The 13,213-nt window shown below is 40.5% G+C and overlaps 1 long non-coding RNA gene across 1 annotated transcript in view; it reads left to right on the plus strand.

Moving 5' to 3' along the window:
* The window catches only part of LOC107565140 (uncharacterized), a 647-nt gene extending 437 nt beyond the window's left edge, over positions 1-210 (plus strand). The window contains exons 2-3 of the long non-coding RNA XR_001606330.1: positions 4-77; positions 148-210. This is a non-coding gene — a long non-coding RNA (uncharacterized lncRNA). The remainder of the gene's footprint in view (positions 1-3; positions 78-147) is intronic.
* The last annotated feature ends 13,003 nt before the right edge of the window (positions 211-13,213 follow it).

The raw sequence follows: 13,213 nt of genomic DNA on the forward strand, positions 1-13,213 counted from the left end.
TAGATATGGGCCTGCAAGTAGCTGTAATCCTGCGTGGTGAGCGACCATGTGTATTGCAGCATTGTACTGTTTTCTTGGTAGGTATGGGTAGTTTAAAGCTTGTTTTAAACAAGTGTTTATGCATAACTTTTGTTTAATGTCCAGCAGGATTGATTGCATGTCCAGGGGTTTCTAATGATCTTAACTGAAGCGTAACGAACCTCAAGTAACTGCACTTCTGCTCTGCTCTACTCCGTTTTGTCTTGTCTGGAATTTATCTGGGTCCGTCTGTTATATTTTGTTTTGTATTGTTTGGTGTGTGGATTTAGGTGGGAGGGGTTGGCCATGGTACCTTGTACTGTGTGTCCACATGGAGTGCTGTTTAATATTACTGATTTTTCACGAGTGTGTGTCATGGGTATTGAGTGTGGGGTAGAAATCTGAGGGTCTTTGCTGGCCACCTCCCCCTTTATTTTCTCTTATTGTATTGTACTTGTTTTACAAGTTACTGGTAAAGATGTGTGATGTATTGAGACCTGGTGTGAAGTGTTGTATGTGTTTTTATCAATTGTATGTTAATAAAGTGTTTTTTGTTTATACCTATTATTATTATTATTATTATTATTATTATTATTATTATGCTCACCCTGCCTTTGGCAATGAACCTGTGTCCCTTTGTTTAGGGCTATTATGTGTATTCCGGGTGGCGTAGTCGTCGATAGGATTTCTCTTATTATTGGTAATTTTCAAACTCCTGACCACAGATTGCCACACATAGTATTGTTAAAACATGCTTTTTTCCTTAAAATTTGTTTGGAAAACATACTTTCTAAATATATTTAGAAGGTAAACAAGGTAATCAATATTGAAAAATAATGACAGATTGCATTGTTAATTTATCAAATATTTTATTAATTTTATCCATTAAGTGTCCCCCCCCCCCCAAATAAATGAACTGAGCAAGAATACAAAATTACATTCTAACTATTTTACATCTCTATATTAAAAATTGTAGTCAGCATCATGCTGTGAAATGTTATCCTGTTAAATATTGAATTGTTTCCTAGGGTTCTGTCATATAGAGTAGTTAAAAAAGTGAGCTTGTACCGGTCTCATTCACCGTCTGAAACAGTACTGGCAGAAGAAAGACTAAAAAAAGTTATCTAGACAGCTCTGTCTCGGACAATTTCTTCCTTGAGACACTGTGGTCTTTAACAAAAAATAGGACATCTTTCACATCTTTTTTAGTTCTCTCTTAAGAGGCATTACAGTGATAGAGACATTTCATTCATCCACATTAAAGCTTTTTTTAATCACATTTCTGCACAGTTTGATATTGAAGGTTAAATAAAGGCAGAAGCTGCCCTCCGTATTTCAGCACTAATACTGTATGTTACCCTGCTGTCTGGCGTGTGCTATTTCTGGTTTCTTTTTTCTAAAGTGGTTGCCAAGTCATTGCAGACAGTTTTAATTGGAAGAAATGAAATGTAAGGAAATGGCTCATTCTATAATTGGGGTTACATTTCACATCAACAAAAATGTGCAATAACAGTATGCTTTCTTAATTAAATGACCACTGGTTGCATTTTTAATATTCCATCACTGTAAGATGCTATATGGCAAATATGGGACATGATGTTTTCAGTGGTGAATGTATCAAGTGCTGTGTGTTATGGACAAACACCAAACAAATCTGGAATCAAATCCTTGCATTTAAAGTTTCTATATTATAGCCTCAAGACTTTTATATTTAAAATAATTGTGGTTTGTTTCAATTTATTAAAAAATGCATTTAAACAGATTAAGAAAATATATTTTTATCAACAGTATATAAAATAAACTGAATAACTGAATATAAAATACAGATTGACTGTGCTGCTGGTTGTTGTCTGCCTCAAAAGCGTTTGATAAGCGGCTCATCTCAGCTTGTTACGGGACCAGCGGTCCATGTCATTCACAGCTGAAAACCCTAGCTCACACTCGACTGAAAGAAAGCAAGATAAGTTTGACTGCCGATTAAGATCTTGGAGAGAGATTTACCATGTAGCAGTACTTTCTGTATTTTGCAGTGTGAACAAAAACTTTAGCTGCAGTGTTTCTCTGATTATCTATCTATCTATCTATCTATCTATCTATCTATCTATACCTATATATAACTACAGAAGATAGTCACAAGTAGTCCTTGACTTTCTTTGACTCACCACCACACAATACTGATGGAAAGTTAAAAAACAAAATAAAAAAAACAAGCAAAGTGTCACATGCTGAGTCACAGGCCCCGCAGGTGAAGCAGTACTGGAGAATATTATACTTTTGGCAATATATGATTTTTAAGAGCTCTCCAAAAAGAGCTCAGGCATTGGTAAAACATTTACTATAATAAAGTAAAAAAAAAAATAATAATAATTTAATTTAATACCTTGCTTAATAAAAGACGATGTGCAGGACAGGGACTTGGTTCTATGCAAGCTTGTTTCAATGATTCTATGTTGACTGGATGTTGAGATGTGGGCGTAATTTTAAAGGTGGAGTTTAAGAGGTCTAAATGATTGGAGAAGTCCTGTATATGTCACCTGAGAATCTTCTGAGGTTTTCACATGAGGGCCAGTTTTGATATTTTGATTAAACATTATGAGGTCAAAACATTTTTAACAATGAAACACATGCATGCACATTAAGATATATAATCTTAATAAAAAATAAATAAAAAAACAAGTTTTTTGTTTGTTTGTTTGTTTGTTACGAGTATGATCACCACAATATTGCAAATACGTCCTGGCTAATTTGGTAACTTGGCGTATTAATCTCGATAAAGTTTGTATTGCATCTATAGTTGTGAGGAGCTTCTTCTGAGCCATTAAGGCCAGCTTTCATTCCCAGCTACCTGCCAATTCCTGCCAATCTTGTGCAGCCATTATTGGTAAGATAGCAGTTCTCAATGGCATAAATGTGAAATTCCATGAAAAAAAATAATAATAATAATTGATAGCATATAAATACAGCTTGAGTTTAAAAGAACAGTACACTCAAAAGGTTCACTTAAATGAGGTAGGGTTAAGGGATTGAAAATATGGTTATGCAGAATAAGACATTAATATGTGCATTAATAAACCGCAACTATGCTAATAATATGCATATTAGTTAATAGTGAGAATTGGTCCCTAAACAAAAGTGTTACCGTTAACCTGCATACAGCACATTGGAACATTGGAACTTCGGGGACTAATTGGTTTGGCTCTTACACAGCTCCACGTGCAGTATCTTCTGTAAGGGCACAAGATATGCTCTCCTACACATCCATTTGTCAGCCTCTTTGACCTGAAGACAACAGTCTCCACCCACTCAAACTGAGCTTCTCAGTAGGGGGTTGTTTACATTCTGTGTGTGGTTCTACCACGCATAGTCCGATCATCGTCTGATGCATACTGCACACCAAGACATCTGTCGCAGAACCTCCAGAAGTGCAAAATGTGAAATCTATACAATCTAAGCTGCAGAAGACCTGGAGTATATAGAACATGAGTTGTCTTGAGTTGTGACACATTTCATATGTATTTTGGTGTGATGTTTGGAAAAGGGTCGTGGACATCCATTGCGAATCCTTCACAGGACACTTGAGCTGTAAACATTAACCTTGGTGAAGGGTAAAGGCATAATGAGCTGTTTATTTGTTGCAGATACTCCTAGGCATTATCTCTTGGGGGAGAGCTGGTTTGTTCCTGGCAGATGTGTGTAATTGCTGCTGTTGTCATCACCACTGGGTTTCTGGCCTCTGATGCACTTTATGAGTGCAGGACCCAGTTTGATCTTGGCAGTACAAACAGAGATGGTTTGTTTAACCTTCGGCCCTGTGTGTGTGTGTGTGTGTGTGTGTGTGTGTGTGTGTGTGTGTGTCTTTCAAATAATGGGAGCCAGTAGGTGCAAATGAGGGCCACTTGTCTTCCCATCTGCCATGTGCCTGTGGATCTAATCTAAATATATATCACATACATGTTGGTAAACTGCCATTGTTTAAAACCATGTGCATTGTTGGCTTACAATTATTCAGTTAATATGATTAATTAAATTATTCATATTAAGAATTTTCAGCATAATATAAGTTGTGGGGTAAAGTTTCTAAAGTGCTTCGGGGTAAGCTGTGCCAGGGAAATGCAAGCATTGTGTTAGTTTTGCCAGGAATACTTTCAGATATGTCATTAATTCAAAACAGGTACTTAATAGAAATATGTTGTTGTAGATAGTCACCTAGATAACTCTCATTTTATACTTGCAAGAGACTTCAGTGGAGCAGGATTTGGAAAGACTGAATTCTTGTAATGATAACTTTCGTTGGGCTCAGGAGTCTACAATGAATTTTGAGATGAGGAAAGTCAGAGGAAGAATACCAGGGGGTGTGGTTATCCCATGGATAGGATCAACATATTAATTGATGTGGAAAGACTTGGGGTTGGCTGGTGTATTTCAATACAGGCTACTCATTAGGATAGGGAATTCATTATCTGAAATGTCTATACTACTTATGAATGCCAACAATTGCTAATATGATTGCAGAAATTACAGATAGAAACTCGTCATTTGCTAAACATACTCTATAGTTTTGTGAATACATGTAATGTGGTGCCTCCAGAAGTGGTAGCTTCCGCTGCAGAACCTCCAGAGGTGGCGGCATCCGCTGCAGAACCTCCTGAGGTGGTGGCGTCTGCTCATGAACTCCCTATCTGCCCTGTCATGGCCACAGAGGCCGCTCATGAACTCACTGTCTGCCCTGTCATCACTAAGAAGGCTGTCCATGAATTCACTGCCTGTCCTGTTATGGCCATGGAGGCCGTTCATGAACTCACCGTCTGTCCTGTCACGGCCATGGAGGCCGTCCATGAATTCACTGCCTGTCCTGTTATGGCCATGGAGGCCGTTCATGAACTCACCGTCTGTCCTGTCACGGCCATGGAGGCCGTCCATGAATTCACTGCCTGTCCTGTTACGGCCATGGAGGCCATCCATGAATTCACTGCCTGTCCTTTTACGGCCATGGAGGCTGTTCATTAACTCATTGTCTGTCCTGCCATGGCCAAGGAGGCCGTTCATGAACTCCCAGACTGTCTTGCCACGGAGGCCGTTCACGAACTCACTGCCTGCCCTGTCACAGCCATGGAGGCCATCCATGAACTCCCTGTTCTGCCTGCTCTGCCATGGCCCCCCAATCTGCCTGCTCCGCCATGGCTCCCTGTTCAGCCTGCTCCACCATGGCTCCCTGTTCTGCCTGCTCCGCCATGGCTCCCTGTTCTGCCTGCTCCGCCATGGCTCCCCATTGACAGTGTCTTTTATTTTGTAATTGTTTCATGGTCCATGTTAGTGTCATGCTTCCCTTGCCCTCATGTATTCATGCCATTGGTTCCCCTGTTCATTGTGTCATGTTCTGATTGGTAGTCTTAGTCATGTGTCTTGTTCCCCATTGGTTTGTTCATGTCATGTGACCCTCCCTGTCTGCTATAAGTAGCCTTCATGTTCCCATTGTGAGTTTGTTGTGTATTGAATGTATTTAACCCGCTGTTGGTGAGTCTAGTCTGTTTGTGTCAAGTCTGCTCATGCTATGTCTGGTCAAGTCTGTGCCTTGGATTATTGTTTGGATCACTCTGTAAATAAACTGCACTTGGGTTCTCACTACGCCCGCCTTCAGTGGATGACTCTTTACAATACAATAGTTTTATACTTGTTTTTTTTTTACCACTATTTTGGGCTACCTTGTTTGTGGGTTGTTATTTTTAGTTTTGTAAACTATTTCTGCTTGTGACCTAACAAAGAGACATTATTACATCTTTGTCAACATACCTCCATTTGTGCTTATGGACATTGTAAAGCCATTCATGGTGTTTGAATGTTTATTCATCACTGGAGTTTCAGGTCGAATTAATTTCTATTGCCTATCAATTGTCTCGAATGTTTAATTGTTGATAATTTAATTTCATGCCTTGCCAACTCTGTATGCACTCTTATGTTGAATTTTGAAAGTTACTTTAATTTATTCAGGGTTAAAATGTTGATGGTGAGTTTTTGCATTGTGTCTATTGTACATATTTCATGCTACAGTTGTGCCTTAAGTACTCCCTTTTTGCAATAATAACTTGATGCAAGTACTTGGATGTTTACCCCCCTCCTATTTTCTTATGCAATATTTGACCGTCTTGTTACATACTGTCAAGTAAATTGCTTAACAATTTAAGATCATATACCTGTGGTAATGCTTTGGCTTAGGGGGGAGTGAAAAGGAGAGACACGTGGGAGGAGTGGAAGGCACCCATTTACTTTAAAAACAGTTTTTGGCTTGTCAAAGTAAAATTTTAGCATAACAGATGTAATGGCTGTTAAATCAAAGTAATTTTATACAGGTCTAAAAATATTTATGATGCATATAGGTGATTTAGCAACATATAAAGCTAAATATTATCCTGAATTGGTCAGCTAGCTAGTTTTTTCCCCCCCAAAATGCCAGCTATGGGGCAAAGTGAACCAAATACTGTGGGCAATAGGGCATTGAAGTTAAATCTCTGAAGTATAAACTGGTACTTTAATGTGATATTACACAACTGGTTTAGATATATATATATATATAGGGATTGAAATGAACTTTTACACTCACCAGCCAATTTGGCTATGTAATGATCAGTCCACTGAAGGCAAGTTGAAGATGAACCCAAGTGCAGCTTTATTTACAAAGTGATCCAGAATCCAAACAATAAACACAGACTTGACATGACTTGACTTGACTTGACTTAAACACTAACCGACAGCAGGACAAATACATTCAATACACGACCAGGAACAAAGGCAATGACATGGCTACTTATAGCAAACAAAGAGGGCCACATGACATGAACAAACCAATGGGAAACAAGACACATTATCTGGACAACCAATCAGAACATGACACAATGAACAGAGGAACTAATAGCATGAAGACAAGAGGGCAAGGGAAGCATGACACTAACAGCATGAAACAATTACAAAATAAAAGACATAAAAACATGAACATGCCCCAACCAAAACAACAAAACTTCCAGGAGGGTGGAGGACTGGAGGTGGTCCAGGGGGTGAGATGGAGGGCCAGGCCCATGAAGCGGAACAGGCAGAGCAGGGAGCCATGGCGGAGCAGGCAAAGCGGGGAGCCATGGCGGAGCAGGCAGAGTGGGGAGCCATGGCGGCGCCTCCTTAGCCATGACAGGACAGACAGTGGGTTCGTGAACGGCCTCCGTGGCCGTGACAGGACAGGCAGTGAGTTTGTGAATGGCCTCCGTGGCCATGACAGGGCAGACAGTGAGTTTGTGAACGGCCTCTGTGGCCATGACAAGACAGTCTGTGAGTTCGTGAATGGCCTCTGTGGCCGTGACAGGGCAGACAGTGAGTTTGTGAACGGCCTCTGTGGCCATGACAAGACAGTCTGTGAGTTCGTGAATGGCCTCTGTGGCCGTGACAGGGCAGACAGTGAGTTCATGAACGGCCTTCTTAGTTGTGACAGGGCAGACTGTGAGTTCATGAGCGGCCTCCATGGCTGTGACAGGGCAGACAGTGAGTTCATGAATGGCCTCTGTGGCCGTGACAGGACAAGCAAAGAGTTCAGAAGCGAACAGTGCCACCTCTGGAGGTTCTGCAGCGGACGCCGTCACCTCTGGAGGTTCTGCAGCGGACGCCGTCACCTCTGGAGGTTCTGCAGTGGACGCCGTTACCTATGGAGGTTCTGCAGCAGATGCCGCTACCTCTGGGGCAGACTCGTGGACAGGAAAGGCCTCTGGGGCGCAGTGTGCAGCCCACATGCTCAAAATAGCGACCGCCATTACGGGCAGTGCAGAAGACAGTGGGATGCCTGGCGGGCTTGAGAGTGTAGGGACCACTGGAATGTCAGCCGCTCGCACTGACATCAGTGGTGGGTCCATCACACTAGCAATCAGTCTTTTCAGTCCTCGCCCAAGGTCCGCATTCGCAGGAGCTTGGGTACTATAGCCCCCCGCAAAAAAATCCTTAGGGGAAATCTTGGTGATAGCCATGTAGTGGAGAGGCTCAGGCGTGGCGGCCATCTTGGCCGGGGACTCAGGCATGGCGGCCATCTTGGCCAGGGACTCAGGCGTGGTGGCCATCTTGGCCGGGGACTCAGGCATGGCAGACATCTTGGCCGGGGACTCAGGAGTGGTGGCCATCTTGCAACAAAGCTCTTCAGTGGTGGCCATATTGTGAAGAATCTCCTGAGTGACCGGCATGATGTGAGCAGGCTCTTGCTTGGCAGACGTGACGTGAGCGGGCTTTGGAGTAGCAGGCATGATGTGAGCAGGTTCAGACTTGGTAGGCATGATGACTGAGGACTTTGGAGAGGTGCTGTGTTCCTCCTCCACGACACCCACAGTGAAGGCAGAGCCACTCGTTCGCAGAGCAAAGTCTATATATTGTTCAAGTGACCAGTGTGGGGTATTGCGTGGCATTAACTGTGATATGTTTCTTTCCAAACCAAAACGGAAAATGTCTTTCAGAAAGGTATTGTCAAAAGCCACCTGGTTGCACAGTTCACAAAAACATGCCACTTATTCCTCAACTGAGCGATTATCTTGACGGAGGCGAACTAGGCGATCTGCTGGGTTCATTTTTGCGGTCGTGAATTCTGTAACGATCAGTCCACTGAAGGCGAGTTGAAGATGAACCCAAGTGCAGTTTATTTAAACAAGGTGAAATCCAAACAAACGAAGACTTGGCATGAACAGAAACAGACTTGGCATAACAGAAACACAACTCACCGACAGCAGGGCTGTGTTCAGCCCCGACAAAACTTTATTTTTTATATAAACGGAAACTGTGGTGCATTGAACACCCTGTTCTGATGACGCAAGAGTTGCAACTATGGCAGCTGAGAAGGCCATTCTTTGTGTTCTTTTTGAAGAATTTTCAGAGCCTGAAATTTAAATCAGTATAAATATGTCTAATACTGCAAAATACGCTCTGTTACAGTCACTGCCCTTGCCGTCCAGAATAAAAGAGAACATCCCAATCGAGTGAAGGGATTTGTGCAAACTGTGGTTCCTAATTGTGATCCAACATTTGCCTCACATTTCAGGAGAAGGATAATCCACTTCTTACCGCCGAGATTGTGTTATGATCTATAGGACCTTATTTTTATTATGAGTATTAGGCTTATTATTGCTGATCACTGTTGTTGTGCTATGTTATTGTAATATTTACCATTATATAATCAGAGTATAGAAAAGTGTCACTTCACAATAGCAAAATATATAAATATGTATAGTATTTTTATGTTATATTAATCAGTGTCTAGCACACCTTCCTGGGGAAAGGACATGGACCAGAAGATATTGCAATTACTAAATTATATTTAAACAGACTTAAAGTTCCAGATCTATACTTGTGCTTTTATTATTTCAGTTATTTTGCCTTTAATGTAAATAAACAATATACTTGCTCTTGTGAATTTATTTTGATGTTAATTACATTGTGCAAGCTGTCTCTTTAATACCACGTGGTTTATATATATACATTATGACTTGACTTGACTTGACTTGAACAGACTAGACTAGACTAGACTTGACTTGACTTGACTTGACTTGACTTGACTAGACTTGACATAAACAGACTAGACTCACCAACAGCGGGTTAAATACATTCAATACACGACGAGGGCACAATGGGAAAAAGTCTATATATTGTTCAAGTGACCAGTGTGGGGTATTGCGTGGCATTAACTGTGATATGTTTCTTTCCAAACCAAAACGGAAAATGTCTTTCAGAAAGGTATTGTCAAAAGCCACCTGGTTGCACAGTTCACAAAAACATGCCACTTATTCCTCAACTGAGCGATTATCTTGACGGAGGCGAACTAGGCGATCTGCTGGGTTCATTTTTGCGGTCGTGAATTCTGTAACGATCAGTCCACTGAAGGCGAGTTGAAGATGAACCCAAGTGCAGCTTTATTTACAAAGTGATCCAGAATCCAAACAATAAACACAGACTTGATATGACTTGACTTGACTTGACTTGAACAGACTAGACTAGACTAGACTTGACTTGACTTGACTTGACTTAAACACTAACCGACAGCAGGACAAATACATTCAATACACGACCAGGAACTTTACTGGTTTCTCCTGGCCCATAGTTTTCAATAAGAAGTTTTTGTACCATTTACATAAAGTTTCTCCATTATTCTTTCTGTACAGAAGGTCGCAGAGCTTCCGGGATCTAAAAAGACGTACGTACAAATTACATAGCTACCTTTGTTTGCCTTTACTTTAATAGGTACAATCGCTAGCTTGCAGTCTGCAACACCAGCCCCTGTTTGATCCATGGATACCATAGCTATGGTGATGGAATTGCTGGGATTAACTTCTGTCCCCTCTGTCTGACTGTCGCTGTCCCCTTTGTGAGAATCTTGTGTTCTTACCGAATCAACACACATCTTAGTTGTGTTCTCTTCAGAGTGCAGAATTTTGGGATGTCTCGTTTTACAAATAGAACAGATTGCACACTTCTTACATGTTCTACTCATGTGCCCTTTTGTAAGACAAGCAAAACAGAATCCATTGGTCTTGAGAAACTCAACTTTCTCCTTATGGGGCCTTTTAGAGATCATATGACAAGCTACCATTATATGGTTCTCTTTACAGAAAAAGCAAGGCTTTTCAAATGCTGCTCGAATATTGCTAGAATTTCCCAAATCTGATTTCTCCTTGTTAGTTCTAGCATCTGCATGTTTAGCATCGACTGGCAAAATTGCTGTGACGAAACTCTTTTTACTGCTAGATTTGAACTGCATCTGTTCCAGTCTGGGCTGCTTGATTTTGATAGTTGAGGCAGTATAACGTATATCCCCAAAAACAGGGTCTTAAAGAATTCTGGCATGCCTTTCAATGAACATTACCAGATCCTGAAATCTGGGCCTTTGTTTGGTTTGTTCCCATATATCATATGCTGACGATCTCCAGCTTTCTCTTAATTTATAAGGAAGCTTTGAAACAATCACCTTCAAGTTGGAAGGTAAATACAACTCTGAGATACTGGAAAGGTCTTTGGCTCAACTCAATACTTTCAAGATTCAGAATACGATGCTAGATGCAGGCATTAAGGGGACATTCAATCCTCCATACGGCTCCCATCATGGTGGTGCATGGGAAAGACTCATTCGTCTTATAAAGAGGACGCTTTACTTGACCATCAGACAGCAGATTTTGGATGATGAGGATCTGTTAACAGTACTCTGTGAGATAGTCTATTCTCAACTACCGACCTATTTCAATAGTCTCCGAAGATGTCAAGGATCCTGAAGCATTAACGCCTAACCATCTTCTATTACTAAAAGGCCAAGTTTCTCTGTCCCCTGGTATCTTTAACGAGAATGGAATTTATGTAAAAGGAGATGGAGACAGATACAATATATGGCTGATCTTTTTTGGAGAAGATGGACTAGGGAGTACCTTCCACTTATGCAAGAAAGGCAGAAGTGGAATGTAATAAAGAAGAATCTCAAGATATATTACTGATCATTGATGATACAGCACCGCAAAATTCATGGCTTATGGGACGAACTGTGGATATTTTTCCAGACAAGAAAGGGATTGTTCATCGAGTTCAATTCAAAACAAAGAATGGTACTGTGGAAAGACCCATCACTAAGTTGTGTCTGCTGATGGACAACTTATGATCTAAGATTGGCCTTAGATCCATACTTAGGAACTTCTATAATATGATGGACATTTCTCAGGCTCTTGATTGAACATTTAATAATTGCCCATTTTGGTCAATTAGGGGCCGGGATGTATGAGCCTATGAGTTATTGTTTCACATTATTTGTTTATACATTTATATGTATTATATATTGTATAATGTTTATTGTTTTCCCCTAATAAGATGGTGGGCTGTACCCATGACATCTGTGTTTTAGTCAGGCAGTGATGAGGTAAGGGTGTGGCCTATGGGGAAAGGAACACAGTTTTGAGAACGTGTTTGGGAGCGGTGTTAATCTCCGTTTTCATTTTTGATGTTGTATGATTGTTATTCCAATAAATAATGAAGTGAACGGAACACGCATCGACTGTAATTCGCCGTACATGGCAGGTCATTACAACAGTTGTATTACAGTGGATGCATACTGTGATGTTTTTATTGCAAAAAAAGAGGGTTTAAATTGGCAATAAAGCAATTAAATTAAAACTAGTGCAATATTTGTCTCTGTAATTACTGTGCAAATATACACTTGTTCTGTGTTTAAGCTCAACTTGTTCCTCCCTTCTTCCATGTAGTTACAGTGTAAATACAACAGTTGCGGGCTGTAAATTAAATTGGTGCTTGTTACCCCCTTGCTCCATGTAGTTACAGAGTAAATACAACATTTGCGGACTGTAAATTAATGGTGCTTGTCCCCCCCTTGTTTCATGTAGTTACAGGGTAAATACAACATTTGCGGGCTATAATTTAAAGTGGTGCTTGTTCCCCCCTTATTCCATGTAGTTACAGGGTACGTGGCTACAACAAATTGTTCTGAAATGATTGTTTATACAGTATACAGTAGGTCATACATACATATATATCAGGCAATATATCATTAAACATGGTGACTGTTTTATATAATTCAAATATTGTTTGAATTTTTTTTTTTAATTAAAATCACACAATATAACAACAGTAACAGCACAGGCAAAAAATTATAAAAGATAAAAGTGTATTACACCAGTTCAGAAAAAAGCAAAGCAACGTCCTATTTATACAGCTTATACAGTTAAACCAAAAGCTTGTTTAAGAAAATTCTTTCGATTTTTTTACCCACTGACAAACTTAAACACACAATAATAAACACTGAAAGTCTAGATTAAACTGTGTATTATAGCGAACTGAGGATTATTATAGCGTATAGCTTTGTATTATAGCGGTAAAGGATTTTACCGTCTTTGATTTTACCGTTTTGATCCACATCCTCAAGCACTATTTTGACTAGTTCGCAGTTCCCGGTTTCAATCGCCGCTCAATAGGGCCTTTCGCACCATGGGAACCTTTTCATAGTACCAGAACTAATTGTGGAACTACTCACTTTTTGGCGTTTTCGCACCGCCAGAACTGGGTGCGATTTTAGTACCGGACTGCCTTTTTCGAGAACCAAATTAGCTCCTACTCCAGAGCAGGGTCTAACCGGCACAACTGGTACTAATCGTGACGTAAGTAGACATTGATTGGCCAAACGCGTACGAAA

The sequence above is a fragment of the Sinocyclocheilus grahami genome, unplaced genomic scaffold (assembly GCF_001515645.1).
Source record: "Sinocyclocheilus grahami isolate Dianchi unplaced genomic scaffold, SAMN03320097.WGS_v1.1 scaffold983.1, whole genome shotgun sequence".
Taxonomy (NCBI): domain Eukaryota; kingdom Metazoa; phylum Chordata; class Actinopteri; order Cypriniformes; family Cyprinidae; genus Sinocyclocheilus; species Sinocyclocheilus grahami.